General features: G+C 41.0%; 1 protein-coding gene across 1 annotated transcript in view; it reads left to right on the forward strand.

The window, feature by feature from the left end:
* Positions 1 to 7,117: 7,117 nt before the first annotated feature.
* The window catches only part of LOC106883345 (polycomb protein EED), a 37,890-nt gene continuing 28,972 nt past the window's right edge, over positions 7,118 to 16,035 (forward strand). The window contains exon 1 of the mRNA XM_052971324.2: positions 7,118 to 7,270. The gene's annotated coding sequence lies outside the window, so the exon portion shown is untranslated. The remainder of the gene's footprint in view (positions 7,271 to 16,035) is intronic.

Here is a 16,035-nt window from a genome sequence, read left to right on the forward strand (position 1 = left end):
TTAGCGTGTGAGTATATACATATATATATATACTAGCAAATGCACCCGTCCTTTAGACGGTTTAAATTGTTTTGGTGGTGTTTTTTTCACCAAATAATTGAACTACCGAGAAGAGTAGCGCGGCAATCTATGTGTCCGATTAACATAGGAACAGAAAATCAAATTGAAGGCTGGTTATTGTGGAGATCGTCGCACTTTAATGATCATAGAACATATAAGTTTGCAAGCGATGCAAAGTAGAGCTACGGAAGTATTTTGGGAGTGGATTATAGATAATGACTACAAAATATAGTTGTTTTACATGAAAGCGAAATTTCTTGTCAGAAACAGCCACATAAATGGTGTAAGGAAATTGAAGAAAGACGTTGAAACTTCCCCTCTGCGAGTTTATTTTATTCAACAGCAAAGGGAGCTATTTTGGGGGAAAGTAGTATGACTGGTACTTCAAAAATGCCGATATAATACCTACTTGAAAAAATAGAGTTAAAGGAATGTATTTGCAGCATGCTTACAGTGTACGACCACTTTGAAATTGACTTCAGGTAACGAAAAATGAAGACATGAAGAGTTTAACTTCAGTTCACGAATCCCGCTTTGAATCTTTAGCCGTTCGCAGTGAAAAGATATCTCTTAGAAACCCACCACAGTCTGATGACACGAAAGAAAGCAAGGGGAGCCAACCAGCACCGCGATGAAACAACCCATCAACCCACCACAAACTGACAACCCAAAAGAAAAAAAGAAGTCGGCCAACACTACGATAAAGCAGCCTACATCAAAGGTGTCACAGAGGGAAGCGAGGGACGCCCCAAAGGAACTACTACCAACCTTGTTCGAAGAACGACGATGGATGGACAATGGTCAAAAAGAGACAAAAAAAGACCACCAAAGACAACCAAAAGCCCGCATCCACAACATACACACACAAAACACAAACATCCTACTCGTTTTTTCCCAAACAAAGCCACATATATTCCATTCACACAAGAAATATCACCGCCAGCAACACCGGGGCAGAATAAACCACCCAAGGTAAACATACATACAGAAATTCACATGTTACCCCTTGATTAGCCCCTCCACACCCGAACACCATCGAACTCAAAAGACAGTGCAATGTTCTTTTTCATCAATTGTTACTTGTTTTTTAATCATATGTTGGTTCAACCTATTTTTGTCTGGCCTGTATTGTGAATGTAGAGTGTATAGCTTACCCCCCCCCCCCTCTCTCTCTCTCTCTCTCTCTCTCTGTTATATATACATGGATGCGGACGTAGTGGATAACAGCTAGCCTTCGGCCGCACTTTTGGACCCTCTTGTATTCACCACTCTGATTGGTTATTATTGGCGCATTTTGTCTCTTGTTCTATTGCGAGTCAAGATGTAACCCAACCAATCGCGGCCTTCTGATAAGGTCACGTGGGACACTCTTTCTGTACCCCAGTTTAAGCCGACAGAATATTATAAATAGCTTACTTTTCACCGTCACAGTTTTGTCAGTCTTCTCGGCTTCAGACCTTCTGAGGTCTAGCCGCTGACCACAGAGCACACAGCCAGTTCCAGCGATGACAACAGCAGCTTCATGGAAATTCAACACTCGACCACCAGCTTACTGCAAACTCGATCTTCATCGCCACCATCATCTTCTTAACGGCACCAACTTCTCTACGTACACACCACCAATAACATTCGCACAGGTTCTCTCAACACTGTTTGTGAATAACTTCACCATGGTTAACAGCGAATACAACCTGCAAGACCTCCTGTACCAAGTAACCGGCAGCAGCATTGAAGCCTCAACTTCTCACGACATGTGTCTCTTCCCGGCTCTGCATTGCCGCCACAAATTCTTGTTACAGCACCTCAACTACTGTGTACCTTGACTATGAACTGGTATTTACCATCCTTGTGTCTGGACTTTCTTCTAATGTCCTGATAGACTCTTTTCTATGCTCTGTACTACTCGCACACACATGCATCCATGTTTGTATACACATACACTTTGTTTACATGACGGCCTGTCTATTATTATATGTCGCACTCACATACACACACAGACACACAAGTTGACATATCAATAAAACCTTCTCTTAAACCTTCTACCGGTTGTGTCTCTCTTTTCCTTCTGGCACTCATACTCATTTATCCTCTTTTCGTATTTTTATTTTGTATCGACCGTGCGATGTGCTAAAGGAACCATTCTTCGTCACCTCCCCTGGTCGCACGGTCGTTACAAGTGTATGCCTTGCTACATGTGTAAGTGAGATGATTGAATGTGAGTATCAGTGGTCCTTAAAGAAGATCAAAAGACAATGCGACATTCCTTTTTCATCAATTGTTGCATGATGTTATCTAATCATATGTTGCTTCAACCTAATTTGTCCTGGTTTGCGAATGGAAAGTGTAATGCCTTGTTACATATGGGAAATGACTTGAACGTAAGTACCAGTGATTAGTGATGATGCGTGGTTTGCGCGGCCCCCGTGTCCATCACTCCATTTTCATCATGTCCACTCTTTCATTATCCGTACGCTATTTTGAACCCCACGTTTTGTCTGTCCTGTATTGTCCCTTAAAAAAATTAAAACAATAAAACTAAAAATAAAAAATTCATTGAGCATCAATTTTACGAATATATATATGTATGTATGTATGTATGTATGTATGTATGTATGCATACATGTATGTATATATATGTGTGTGTGTGTGTGTGTATAAAGGTGAGCGAGCAGAATCGTTAGCACGACGGACAAGATGCTTAGAGGCATTTCGTCCGTCTTTATGTTCTGAGTTCAAATTCCGCCAAAGTTGACTTTGCCTTTTATTCTTTCAGGGTCGATAGAATAAGTGCCAGTTGAGCACTGGGGGTCGGTGTAATCGACTTACCCCCAGGTCCCTAAATTGCTGGCCTTGTACCAAAATTTAAAACCAATATCATGAATAAACATATATATAGTAGAGTCTTTCGTAGATCTAGACGCATGAGGATCCAACAGGCTAACTATTAAACTAGTCACAAACATGATTTGTTTCTAGTGGTGAAGGTTTCTGTAGAACCAGCCACAGGTTTTATGCATATATATATTTCATGTAATTAAATGACAGTCAACTCTTCTGGGTTCCTCCGTCCTTTGACGGGTCTTTTTTTTTTTCAAACGAGATCTGAAATCCCCCCCCCCTACTCCTTACCAAGAAGGTTTCATGGTGCTGACGGTTTAGTCACCGATGGTCGGACCTTGCAACAAGTTGTACCGAGTTACACGTTACCAGTTGCATACATGTATGTGATAGATAGATAGACAGACAGACATACAGACAGACATACAGACAGATAGACAGATAGATAGATAGACAGGCAGGCAGGAAGGCAGACAGGCAGATAGACCAACAGACTGACTGACAGACAGACAAACGGATAGACAAACATAGATAGATAGACAGACAGATAGATAGCTAGCTAGCTAGCTAGATAGATAGATATAGTTATAGATATATATAGACATAGACACGTAGCAATATCAAGGTGTGTGTGTGTGTGGAGAGAGAGGGAGCGTGAAAGAAAGAAAGAAAGAAAGAAAGAAAGAAGGAAAGAAAGAAAGAAAGAAGGAAAGAAAGAAAGAAAGAAGGAAAGAAAGAAAGAAAGAAACCGAAAGTGTTGGAATGTCATTCGGCAAGACCATTTTATGTTTAAACAAGATTTTAAAAGTGGATTACAGGCATCAAGAACGAGTCCAGCGATGTTCATGAATAGCCTAGATTTTGTCCCATTTTGCACAATTTTAACAGAAAGTGGCGAGAGAATGGCCGAGTATCACGAGTTCAAATGTAAACAGAAGCTCATATGAAATGTGGACTTTAGTCTTTTCGTAACTGAAACTTTGAGATTCTGTGTCATTGAGATCACGTGCCTGTATATATTTCATCTGATTTTATCCTCTTCCTTTCTGACTTCCTTTAGTTCAAATCCCGCAAAGATCAGATTTTCATTTAAAATCTTTCTGGAAAAATATAATCTAGTGAAGAAGACAAAAACACCTGGGGTAAATTTTGGATTAACATGCAGTTTAAGGCTTTAAAACACTTAAAGTAAATAAAACACCAACAGTAAATATATAGGGGGAGAATTCACAAAAAACAAAAACAAAAGACGAAGACAGGTAGTGTAGAAAACAAACAGATGTATTAGTATAACGCTCGGGAATTGAAAAAGTCTTTAACGTTTCGAGCCTATGCTCTTCCACAGAAAGAAACAAGGAGAGAAAATTAAGAATGTGTAGTGGCTAGCGATCTATCATGGCGAATGATAGATCTCACTCTGTCAAATATATATGTATATATATATATATATATAGTTCAAAAAAACAATAACAAAAAAACAACAAAGTGAGGACGTGATATGGACGCTCAGGAAAGGAAAGAGAGAGTGTATGACGTTTCGGGCGTAGCCCTTCGTTGGAAAGATGGAAAGTTCGGAGAATGGAAGAACGGAGAAAGAGGAAAATACCGATGCCCACGAGGTTACATTATGAAAAGACCGGAAGAGGAGGTGGTGGGGGAAAAGTTCTTTCTAAGACAGGAGAGTGAAAAAGGGAGATGAATATCTGTGCGTGTGCGAAAGTCTGCGAGTGTGTGTGTGATAACAGAACGTGTGTGTGCGTATGTATGTGTGTGTGTGTGTGTGTGTGTGTGTGTGTGTGTGTGTGTGACGTAGTGGAAGAAATTAGTAGCAGGACTGGTTAGTGGACGCTATAGACAGTGTGGGTAGAAGGTCAACAGGTGGTTATTTGAGTGTGTGTGTGTTCGTGTTTGTGTGGGGCTGTAGGTGTTGGGTACGTGTACGTGTGTGTGTGTATTTTGTATGTGCGCGTGTGTGTATGTGTATGTTTTCTGTGCGTGCGTGTGTGTTTGTGTGTATGTGTATGTTGTGTGTATGTGCGTTGCTGTGTACGTGTGTGTGCGTGCGTTTGCTATTGTATATGCGTGTGTTGTTTATGCCCATGTGTGTGTGATTGTATGCGTGTCTGTGTGTGTGTGTATGTGGGCGTGTGCGTGTGTGTGTATGTGTGTGGATGTGCGTGTGTGTGTGGGATTGTGTGTGTGTGGGATTGTGAGTATTAGGTACGGGTGTGTGTGTGTTTATGTGTTTCCGTGTGCGCGTGTGTGTATATTTTTTTTTTGTGCGTGCGTGTATGTGTATATTGTGTATGTTTTCGTGCGTGCGTGTGTGTTATGTATGTGAGTGAGTATTGTGTATGTGAGAGGCGTGTGTGCATGTGTGTATATGTGTATGTGTGCATGTGTGTATATGTGTATGTGTGTGTGTGTGTGTGGTTTTATGCATGTGAGGGGTGTTTATGTGTGTGCGTGCGTATGTGTGCCAGGTATGTGTGTTATTTTGTGTGTGCACTCCTGTGTGTATGCGGCTGTGTATGTAGGCGTGCGCGTATATATGGGTGTGTGTGTGTATATATGTGCGTTCGGCTATGTGTGTGTGAGGGTAAAAAAATAAAAATAAAAAAATAAAGAAAAGTGTTGCAGGGACGTAAAGGGGAGAGTCATAAGGAAGAGAGGGCTGCGTTGAGTCCGAAGGGGAAAGAAGAATTAAGGTTGAAAATGTAGCGTTGCTCCAAGTGGAGTCGCGAGGGAGTGGACCCATGGTGCAGGGCGAGGCCAAAAACGGAGATGTTAGAGGGAGAGTGGTTGACCAGTTGGAAGTGACGGCCGACGGGGGAGTCCGAACCTAGCCGAATGTCCCTTAGGTGTTCGGTGAAACGGTTGGCCAGCCGGCGGCCCGTCTGCCCCACGTAGAGTTGGTTGCACACGGTGCATTTGATGCAGTAAATAAGGTTGGAGGAGGTGCAGGTGAAACTGTGTGGAATGTGAAGTGTTTGTAGGTTCGATCCGGTGATAGAGGTAGTGTTGGTGATGAAGGGGCAGGTGGGACAGCGGGATCTGGAGCACGGGAAGGAGCCGGGTGGGGGTGGGGAGGAAGAGGAGAAGGTACTGCGGACCAGTAGATCGCGTAGGTTGCGGGCGCGTTTGAAAGCGGATAGGGGTGGGTTGTGGAAAATGGGGTGGGTAGTGGGATCGAGCTGGAGGCGACGGAAGGCCCGTAGGATCCTCCGACGAAGGGGTAGGGTGGTAGGGTGGAAACGGAGTGGGAAGGGGGTACGGTTAGGGGATTGGTGCGGTCGATTCGACGAGCGCGGGCGAGGGCGGATTGGACAAGGTGGGAGGGGTATCCTTGATGCATGAACAGACGAGCAAGATACTGGGACTGGGTCTCGAAATCCTGGTCCAGGCTGCACAAACGACGGAGGCGGAGGAACTGGGAGTAGGGGATGGCTCGTTTGGTGTGGAATGGATGGGAGGAGGAGGAGAAGTTGAGGTAGAGATGGGAGTCAGTGGGTTTGAAGAAGGCGGAGGTAGTTAGAGAGTTGGAGGGGGGGGTGATGGAAAGAGAAATGTCGAGGAAGTTGACAGAGGTGTCAGAGATGGTAGAAGTAAAGTCAAGAGCAGGGTGGAAGTTAGAGAGGAAGGAGATAAAAAGGCAGAGCTGTTCGCGGGAGAGGGAGGTGGCTCCTATATATATATATACATATATATTTGACAGAGTGAGATAACAGGACATTTATAATGTAGAGCACTCTCTCTCTCTCTCTCTCTCTCTATATATATATATATATATATATATATATATATATATATATATATATATATATATATATATATATATATATATATATGTATATATATTACTTAGAGTGTGCTTCTCCGGATTTATGTTTTTCTAAAAAACAATGCGCGCGCGCGCGCACACACACACAGACACACACACACACACACACATTTGTAAATCTATTCACTGAAAACAACGCGACGAAATGTAAACTTTGACACGAAACAATTTAGGAAAGGAACCCCCTTGACCTTTAACGTTCTCTGGCTACACAACATCGCCGCCGCCACCACCACCACTACCACCACCACCACCACCACCACTACTACTACTACTACTACTACTACTACAATATTCAAAATTATAAAAGAGGAAGAATATTTTAAAAAACATGTTCCTGTTTTAATGTGCAGCTGCGTCTAACTGCAAAGATCATGCATTCCATGAGGTTAGTTGGTGCAACGTGAATGTGTCACCGACATTAATGGCTGATAGTTGTGGATGAGGATGAGGTGTCGAAGAGAAATGGCCTGGCAAACACACTTCTCATATGTTTAAATATACTAACAGTAAATACACGTCGTTGATCGGGTAATTACTTTTACTGTTTCTTGGGAGCCGCATTCGAAGTATTATTATATATATAATTTACTTCTGTTTGTGTGTATTTTTATAAGAGAAAAATATGGGATCTTTTTGGTTTGACGAGCAACACTTGTTTTCTTAACGAAACACTTTCAGACTTGGGATACTGGTAGAATGTGTCGTGCCATTAATTGTTTTCACCTCAATAGACGTCAGTGATTGGTTGAAATTACCGAAATACAACAACTTTTTACATGAAATAACTTCGAATACAAATTTTTTTATCTGTTCTATAATACAAAATATACAAGTATACGAAGTTTGAAAGTCTTTCGGTACCAAAAACACTACATAAAACATTAATGAAAAACGTTGCCCGTCAAACCAAAAAGATCCAAAATATGTAATAATTGAAATAGAAAAAAGGGTAATCTTTCAGTTTCGAGAGGTTAAAAAATACAAGGGAAATAACTGAACGTCTTACCAGTATTATCCGTACTACTTTGTTTATAAATAAATCACGTGATTTGATTGACGTTAACTGTTTATATATAAATCACACACGTGATTGAATATCATAGTTTCTTATGAGAAATCGAAAATGCCTCGTGGAAGACCGGCTGCACAACATCTAACCCTAACCCTAACCCTAACCCTAACCCTAAACTTTTATTTTAAAAAATTCCGTCGCATGCTGTTTGTAAAAAGAAAAAAACATTTTAAACTTTTATAAAAAAAATTCCGTCGCATGCTGTTTTAGAGAAAAAGTAGTACGAATAATATTGGTAAGTCGTTCAGTTATTTCCCTTGAATATTTTTATTTATTTATTTTACCTCTCGATACTGGAAGATTACCGAAAAAAGATCAATTTCATACATGAACTTCTGTTTGTTTATTATATGACAAAAAGCATTGCACGTCGCGCGTTTGTCTGGTGTTCGTTTTTTGACGGTCTTTTTAGGAGCATTTTTTATTATTATTAGAAATATCAGTAAATAATAGTGAAATTTAAATTAGAAATGCTGTGTCCTATCAGTGTTAGTGCTGAAATTCCGACGCTACATTACAGGAATGGAAGGCAACAGTAAGTAACAGTCCAACGAAATTACAAATGCTGGATCCGGTCAGTCAGATTTAGTTTTACACGTCTTGTATGTGTGTATTATATAAGAGAAAAATGTAACAATTGAAATAGGTAAAAGATGGATTTCATATACGAACTTCTGTTTGTTCTTCAAGTTGCAATCCAGCAACTTTTAGTGTGTGGCCCCCAAGTTTTATTAATGCTCATGGCAAAAGAAAGTGGGATAGAAAACTGAAAGGGCTTAAATTTGAATGGGACATAAGGTGATGTAACTGGTATGCGAGGAACGAAGACGGTGTCACGTTCACCACAACCAGTGAGAACATTTGCCTCAATGCAGTTACTCATAGGTTTGTGCACAATTAGTGTTGCCCTCCTTGAACCATTTACTTTCATTTTATGGGACAAACAAACACACAAACGAACAGAATCTCTCTTTTATATATATTGATATAAGCAAACTTTGGAAGCGTGGAATGTGTTGGTTTTTACAGACAAGAAAGGCAGCTATGAGCCGTCTTTTAAGGGTAAATACCCAATATTTCTCTGCTGCTTTACATACATACATACATACATACATACATACATACATACATACATACATACAGACAGACAGAAAAACAAATGACAGGTGTATAAACAACAAGCAGGTGTATTAGTTTGACGCTCGGAAAGGTGAGAAAGTCTCTTACGTTTCGAGCCTACGCTCCTCAATAGAAAGGAACACTAGGAAGAGAGATTTGTAGTTCAAAAAGGTTCAAGCGTGGTGGTGTATTGAAGCGATTTTTCATCAACAGAAGAGTCCAGTGAAATCCATAGGTATATTCAGTAGTAATAATCTAAGTAAGAAAATTCAAAAGGTGTGAGGAGAAGAAAAAGAAGAAAAAAAGAAGAGAAAGAAGAAACGGAGAGAAAAAGAGAAGAAAAGAAGAAAAGACCAAAGGAAATGAGAGAGAGAGAGAGAGAGAGAGAGAGAGAGAGAGAGAGAGAGAGAAGTAAAGTAACAAAGTACGGAGTAAGAAAAACAGAGTACAGGTAGTGGGAAGTCCGAAGTGTAGGAGGTTGAAGCAGGATAAAACTGGTACGACCATGTAAGCGTACAATATATAGTTGAAAATTTCCAGAAGAGCAAAGGACGAAGACAAGTGTATCAATAACAAGCATATATATACTCTTTTACTCTTTTACTTGTTTCAGTCATTTGACTGCGGCCATGCTGGAGCACCGCCTTTAGTCGAGAAGATCGACCCCAGGACTTATTCTTTGTAAGCCTAGTACTTATTCTATCGGTCTCTTTTTGCCGAACCGCTAAGTTACGGGGACGTAGACACACCAGCATCGGTTGTCAAGCGATGTTGGGGGGACAAACACAAGCACACATACATATATATACATATACATATATACGACGAGCTTCTTTCAGTTTCCGTCTACCAAATCCACTCACAAGGCTTTGGTCGGCCCGAGGCTATAGCAGAAAACACTTACCCAAGGTGCCACGCAGTGGGACTGAACACGGAACTATGTGGTTGGTAAGCATGCTACTTACCACACAGCCACTCCTGCGCCTAAAAAAATAAATAAATACTCGCTCTAGGTGCTATGCTGTGAGACTGAACTCTTAATCATAGTGCTGGGAAATAAACTTCTTACCACACAACCGCGCAAATCATGGTCTTTCTCCTCAACACGAAGAACTATCAGGAGCGGAGGCGAATACGTACTGGGGATGGGGGAAAGAAGAGAGAACTAACACTCGATCGTTTTAGAAGTCCCAGAATAAAAACGTAAAGACCTATTTTATTACTAAATGTCTTTCTCTCTTCTTCATTGTTAAAAGTGAAGAAGCTATGATCGATCGTATTTCAGCCTAATTTGTCATTTTAAATGACTGGGGCGTTCCTTTCTCTGTCTCTATCGCTTCACTCCTTTTCTCTACGGTTAAGGGAGAGAAGGTGCGTGGCTCAGTGGTTAGGGGTATTCGGCCCATGATTGTAAAGTCATGAGTACAATTCTCTGTGGCATGGTGTGTTCCTGAGCAAGGTACTCTACTTCATCTTGCTGCAGTTCACTCAGATGAGTTGTCGGTGTAATTCAGAGGGGCCAGCCTTGTCGCATTCTGTGTGAGGCTGACAGACAGACAGACAGACAGACAGACAGACAGACGACAGACAGACAGACAGACAGTTAGACATATATATATATATATATATATATATATATATAATACAAAAAATATATATGCATGTATACACACATATATGTATATACTTTCATCTACATGTGTATATAGATGCATATCAGGGTACAGGACGTTAGAACAATGAACTACAGACAACGGAACGAACACATAGGAAAACAGAAAGCCACTTGGAATTATTCATCAGCTGCCTCTATTCTACTCGACCTTTCGAAGATATATATATATATAGAGAGAGAGAGAGAGAGGGGGAGTTAGACAGACAGACAGACAGACAAATAGACTGACAGATTAGATAGATAGATAGATAGATAGATAGATAGATAGATAGATAGATAGATAGATAGATAGATAGATAGATTGTATGTGCAGAAGTGAATGGAGAAACTCATTCGAAGCACGTATGGCGAGAGATGAGAGAAAACTGGCAAAAAGTGACATGATTGACCACAAGCGAACCAACATTTAAAGGCGTTCCACCCATGACTACCTCATTTTGGAGATATCTAAAACTATTTTATTTGCTGTATCCCTCTGACGACGATTTGACTTCTATTTTTAGCAGCCACTTTGCTACACCCTTATTTGCTCGACCGAAAGGTATGAATGAGGAAAGTGAGTAGGAGGAAGGAAAATACAGACATGGCATGAGACTGGGTCAGAGAGAGAGAGAGAGAGAGAGAGAGAGAGAGAGAGAGAGAGAGAGAGAGAGTGGGAGTGAGTGAAAGTATAAGTGTAGAAAGGGAGAGTTGGGTGACAGGTGAGTGATGAAAGACAAGAGTGAGAAAGAGATAGAAAAAGGTAGGTTAAAGAAATTAGTGATAGTGTGAGGGAGTTTATATAAGATAAAGTGAAAGGGGCAGAATTATTACGAAAGAATTAATGAGGAGAGAAGATAAACACATTCCACACATATATATATAGAGAGAGAAAGTGAGTGAGTGAGTGAGTGAGTGAGTGAGAAAGAAACGCAAAGAAATATGGAGAGAGAGAGAAAGGAGAAATGCGGAGGGAAGAAAAAGGAAAGTGATAGAGTGAGAGAGAAAGAGAATAAAAGTGAAGAGAGATTGAGAGAGAGAGAGAGAGAAAGAGATAAAGAGTATGATGCGATGATGGTGAGAGAATCATGGATACAGAATTGTGTGTGTGTGTGTGTGCGTGTATTTTATTATTAATGACAAGGTAAGTTGATGTGGTAAATGCATTTGGCTAAACAGCGACATCAGTTCTTTGTCGAATCCCGCGAACAATTTTACACTCGACTCTTTTTTAACCTGGCAGCAGAGGAGGAAGAAGAAGCAAATTCTTCTCCCTCTTTCTTTCCTTACTGCTTTCTCTTTCTTTCTTTCTTCCTTTCTTCTTTTTTTCTGTTCATACATTCATTATTCTTTCTTTCTTTCCCTTCTTCCATTACTTCCTTCTTCCTTTTTCTTCTCTCCCCCTCTCTCTCTCTCTGTTTCTTTCTCTCTCCCCCCTCACTGCCGCCTGTTGTCTGTTCTTCGTATTTGTCGTTGTTAGTCGTCGTGGTCGTCATCATCATCATCATAATTGTTGTGTGAGATAGACAGAGAGAGAGAGAGAGAAAGAGAGAGAGAAAGAGAGAGAGAGATATGGTGGAGAGACCGGGAAAAGAGAGACAGGAAAGAAGAAGAAGAAGAAGAAGAAGAAGAAGAAGAAGAAGAAGGGGAGGAGGATAGCATGGTGGTCGTGGCTGTGTGGTTAAGAAATTCGTTCGCCGGCAACTCGGCTTCGGGGGTTCGCTCCTGCAACGTGTCACTTTTCAATGAAATGTTTTCGCCGAAGAAGAGGAAAAAATACCTGAGGTGGTGATGGTGGTGGGGGTCTCCAAATATGGTAATGTCGTTAAGGAAGGCCAATAGGATCATAAACACAACCATACCTCAACATCGCAAATGTATGTATGTATGGATGGGCGTATGAATGTGTAGGTATGAATGCATGTATGTGTTTATATTCTTTTTACTTCTTTCAGTCATTTGACTGCGGCCATGCTGGAGCACTGCGTTTAGTCGAGCAAATCGACCCCTGGCCTTATTCTTTGTTAGTCTAGTACTTACTCCATCGGGCTCTTTTGCCGAACCGCTAAGTTACGGGGACGTAAACGCACCAGCATCGGTTGTCAAGCGATGTTGGAGGGACAAACACATACACACACACACAAACACACAAACATACGTACACACACACATACACACGTACAAATATATATATACACACACGACGGGCTTCTTTCAGTTTCCGTCTACCAAATCCACTCACAAGGCTTTGGTCGACTGAGTGAGAGAATTAGAGAGGTATGGTGTAGAGACCGGGCAAAGAGAGACAGGAAGAAGAAGAAGAAGAAGAAGAAGAAGAAGAAGAAGAAGAAGAAGAAGAAGAAGAGGCTATTATAGAAGACACTCACCCAAGTGGGACTGAACCTGGAACCATATGGTTGGTAAGCCACCATCATCATTTAACGTCTGTTTTTCATGCTGGCGTTGGCTGGATAGTTTGACAGAAGCTGACCACCTGAAGAGCTGTTCATGCGCCATGTTTGTTTTGGCTCCAGCATTTACGAGCCCGCAAGGAGTTGCAAGGAACGAGACTACGCAAGGGCAATTACGTTTTTACTTAGCTTGACATGTCTTTTCAAGCACGGCAAACCACCAGGAGTCTTGGTCCCCTGTCAACCCCTCCGTGAACCCCGACGTTTCTAGATCCTTTCTCACCACTTCATCCCCATCCCACGTGTCTTCCTGGGAAGATGTGTGTGTGTGTGTGAATGCATGTATGTATCTACGTAAGTTTGTATATTTTTTAACCGAAAGAAAATAGCAAAAGTGACTCGAGGGCCGTGGGTTTCGTGCACGGTCCTTTGCCAAGAAGTATCTCCGCCAACTCTGCTGCCGAGTCCTATTTTCTGCCACGTCTCAGCAGCGATGGCAGCCTGAGATACTGCAATTGAGAAAATTTTTTTAATCCATTTTCGCAACCCACCCAGTGTTCATCTTTACCCCATTACTCAACTTTTTGCCTCCCCACTTTGCAGGCGGATGCTTAGTTTAGAAATACTTCCAGTTGTTTCAAACGGGCATGACCACCACTCCTGATGGTGTCTCCTTCATTACACTCAAATAATGGTTCAAATGTTAGCACAAGGCCAGCAATCTCAGGGAAGGTAGGGTCTTGTCGATCGCATCGACCACAGAGCCCAACTTATTTTATCGGCCCCGAAGGACGAAAAGCAAAGTCGACCTCAACGGCACTCGAACTCAACGTAAGAACGGACGAAATACCGCTAAGCATTTTGTCCGGTGTGCCAACGATTCTGCTTTTAAGCTGCTTTTAATTACACCCGAATATTTCTCCATCCTCCCATCGATCTTTCCCGACGCTCACCGAATACTTCATCTCTCCAGTTTTACAGTGGAATCATACCCTCCTAATTTTGGGGAATACTCTGCATTGAGCCCTCTTTCCAAAGAACAGCAACTCCTTTGACCCCGTTAACAAGGCCCTGTTTTACCTCTAAATTTCTAATTTAATGGACATACACCTATCAACAATAATTTTCTCCAATACCATAGATCTTTTTCTCTTTGCCCCCCCCCCCCCTCTCTGTCTCCTCAATGACTATCAGTACAACTTTCATAGAGCCAAATTCACTGGTGACCAACGTTATTATGTTACCCACCATTCTGCTTTTGCCTTTAGAAATTCGTTGTGTTGCCCTCGACGTCGGCAAAGCACTCTGTTGTTTCTGACATGCCAATCTCCGATGGAAACTTCCTGTCTATAGGTTCCACCCTTCTCTCATCTCTGAGTTCAATTGCTTCTTACCAGATCGCACCATTGCGGCTTGTCTTCCAGTTCTACTCTCAATAGACTCTGATACAGCCCAGGTTTCGGTCCCTGCCTTATTAAGACGACTTATCTGTTGCGGATCTAATAGAAAGGCAGAAGACACCAGAAGCAAAAATAAGGAATATACACGACGTACAGTTAAATAGAGAAGTGTAAAGTATAATCTCTATAATAAACATGATATTGAATGGAATAATTCCCCGTTTGAACTTTTTTTTAACTACATACATGTGTGTATGTGTGTGTGTGTGTGTGTGCGTGTGTGTGGTAGAAATCTACGGATGCACAAACGCACAAAACGGAGCAAATGAAAAAAATATGGACGGCTTGTTCAGAAACACCCTTGAGTTAGGGAACAATTCTCAAAATCCTCGGAATCTATATAGTCCGAAGTATATTTGTAGAGAATTTCATTAAAAAAATATCCATTTTCGTAAAAGTTAAGACGAATTGAAGTGGACTGCGATGAATTTCCCAAAATTCCCCCACTCCAACCCCTCCTAAAATACTTTTTTCCCCAAAAAATTTCGAATATTCGGAATCTACATGATATAACAAATATTCGTAGACAATTTCATTAAGAATATCCATTTTTCTGAAAGTTATGATCATCCAAAGTCGGGAGCGCAGAAATCTGTAGTGATCTCGATTCAAAAATGTATAAAACGAGTCATGCAAGTAAAAAAAAGGGATCTATTTCAAAACGGGGGCACCAGTATTTTCTTAACGAAACACTAACGAAACACTTTATCGAAATAAGACAATTTTTTACATGAAATAAATTCGAATACAAAATTTTTTTTCTGTTCTATAACACAAAATAGATAAGTATACGAAGTTTGAAAGTCTTTCGGTACCAAAAACACTACATAAAACATAAATGAAAACTGGTGCCCCCGTTTTGAAATAGATCGAAAAAAAGTTCATCAATATCCAGAGGAATATTTAAAATTTGGATTGATACTCGCTATCTACGATAAACTGTTACCAAGTTATGGGCGAAAAACTAGGATCCTGTGAATTTTCCGATGTCCTCTCCCCACACCACGGAAAAGATTTTCCCACGAATTTCTTTATAATCGTAATCTATGCCGGTTGAAAGGTATATATATAAAAATTTCATCAAAAAAATGGACACCATTTTCCTAAAAGTTGAGGGAAAAACTCGGATCTTGTGAATTTTCCGAAGTCCTCTCCTCACCCTCCCGTTGATTTCCGCGCATTTTTTCTTTTTTTTTATACATATTCGTTTCCTACACATTTTTGTTACATCCGTTGCACTAGTTTTTTCTTTTATTCCGTTTCTGGGTGATATTGTAAACATGAACGAAATTTTGAATAACAAAAATGAAATACCACAAGGAAGCATCAGGATTTTAGTAATGATTCGGTGGGGCATGGCCAAAAATCGGTTGGGAACCACTGCTTCAAACGGTGCTGTGGATAACAAGGACCGGAACAGGGAAAGAATCCACCGTAGTTTTGCCATATTTATTAACAGGAAACATAGAAGAGATACACCTAAGGAAGATAAAAGAGGCTAAATCGGCTCAGCAGGAACGGACTTCCGAGCACGTATCGGACACCATGTGCCGCCTTCTTTTTCCCCATGTGATGTC

This window comes from Octopus bimaculoides, chromosome 10, assembly GCF_046866305.1.
Source record: "Octopus bimaculoides isolate indiv1 chromosome 10, ASM4686630v1, whole genome shotgun sequence".
In the NCBI taxonomy this organism is placed as follows: Eukaryota; Metazoa; Mollusca; class Cephalopoda; order Octopoda; family Octopodidae; genus Octopus; species Octopus bimaculoides.